This window comes from Oryzias melastigma, unplaced genomic scaffold (assembly GCF_002922805.2).
Source record: "Oryzias melastigma strain HK-1 unplaced genomic scaffold, ASM292280v2 sc01084, whole genome shotgun sequence".
In the NCBI taxonomy this organism is placed as follows: domain Eukaryota; kingdom Metazoa; phylum Chordata; class Actinopteri; order Beloniformes; family Adrianichthyidae; genus Oryzias; species Oryzias melastigma.
Window position 1 is genome coordinate 16,227 of NW_023417669.1, and position 2,197 is coordinate 18,423.

A 2,197-nucleotide genomic window follows, 5' to 3' on the forward strand; every position below is an offset into this window, starting at 1 on the left:
GATTGTTTTCCTTTCTGACCTTCATGTTTAGTCTGAAACCCTTCCGTCAGTCACTTTCATCTGAGTCCCGACTTCCCCCTTTTTAGTCTTTAAGAAATCATATATTTGGGAAAAAATTAGTTTTTCTTCTTTTTAAAGTTTTAGCTTCATGTGGAACCTATAGAAAAAAATAAAAAAAGTAAAAGGTTTGTGGGAAACTTAACTAGTAAATAAAAAAGCTATTAGAGCCCCTGTAGAAACTTAAAACACTTGTTAAACAAATGATTTGTTCAGTCAGGAAATCAAAGAATGATCACGGTTTTGGTGTGCATGTTAACAAGTTCTGCACCTAACCAAAGGTCTCACATAAAATGACAAAGGTGTTAATGTACGTGTTTGGGCAATTTATTTTAATCTTTTTTATGCTCTTCTTGACTTGGAGTCTAATTTAAAGCAGTCAGGGTCGAGTTTGAGACTAGTAAAATATGAGTTTGAAATAAGTTTGAGTTGAGTTTGAGACAAGTTTATGTCGATTTTGAGACTTGTTCAAATTTAAGACAAGTTTAAGACAAAGTTAAGATGAGTCTGGGTCAAGTTTGGGATTAATTTAAGTTAAATTTGATTAAGTTTGAGTCAAGTTTGAGACAAATTTGAGACAGTTCAAGAGAGGTTTGAGATCCAAGTTAAGACAGATCTGAGATTCAATTTAATTCAGTTTTATTTATATTGCCCACTATCACAATACAGTTGTCTTAATGGGCTTCTCACCGGCAATTGTACAAAAAACAAGTACAACAAACAATTGTACATAAACTCAGTCATAAAATATAAATAATAGCTGGTAACTGAACTTCACAGATAAACTGGACCTCCCTGCCCTTAAACCCTCTTTCTTGGTAGACATGAATTTGAGACGAGTTTAGATGAGTTTGAGACTTGAGAGCGGGTTTTAGTCAAATTTGTGTTGAGTGTGACAACATAGACAATAGATAAGTTGCACATCATTACAGATTTTTGTTTTTGTTGAAATTTGTAGCCTACAGACAGAGCCTAGTAATTCAACCCAAACATATATTTGTTGTACATAAAAGTGACTGTGTTTCTGCTGCTTCACCTCAACAATCCTGACGGGTTTCATCAATTGTTACTCTTTATGCTGTTTGTGTCTTCTCTCTTTTGCTCCACATGTTTGGTTTACTCCAAGTTTTTCTTCAATTTTTGGTTGTACATTGGTTCTGCATCTTTCCTTCAGTCAGCTTCTTTTTAAACAACCAGTTCTTTTAAATAAATAATAGTCCAGGTTCATTCCTGAAAATACTGGATACAAACATTACACACACACACACACAAAAAGATTCCAAGTCCATCAGAGCGGAGAAACTACACAGTATTGATTCTGCTAAAACCTGGTTTATTCAGGCTCGTCTTTTCACTACAGAATGAGACTTTAAGGCTTTTCCAATGAAAATAGAGGAATCCACACTCCCCCTCCCTCCTCTGCTGCATTTGTTTACTCACTTTTATCGTGTGGACTGTGGATGAGTCACTGCTCCTCAGAACAAGTCTGCTGTCACACTTCAGGCTGAACATTTAAAGAAAAGACAAACTCCTTTCTGGTTCCAGGAGGCCCCATTCTCTTAGCCTTTTGGGTTCTTTCACACCAGGATGATCTCCTGGCTCATTTGACTTCAGATTAACATGTTTACATTACCTTCTAATTTGTTTTCTGTCTACAATTCAGTTGACCATGGACCTGCAGTTACATCTTTGGGGTGATGATATGTCCAAAATTAACTTTGGCCAAATGGGCAAATGATATGAAGAAAGAACTGGATGTTCCACCAGACCTTTTGCTTCTTTTTCTTTATCTGTACATCAGTGAGCGTTCTTTTTATCTATCTCAGACGGCTTCTTCTATCTTTGGTCGTTTTGCACTCAATTGTTCATCTGCATTCACACCATTTATGAAGAGCACCAGAGTTCACTTGTTAGTGAGCCAACATCTTTCCCTACAGGTGGACCTGAATTTACTGATTCAATCCACACAAAGTTCAGGAAATCTTTTGAACTTTAAAAATAAATCGTGCTTTAGTAATAGATTCTCATTGTTGAGTTAGGATGGTTTGGTTCATGACAAAAAAGTGTATTAATATTTACAGTGGACAGAGAAAACATACAAATACAACTTGTTCAGTTACTGAGAAGTTATTGTTTTGTG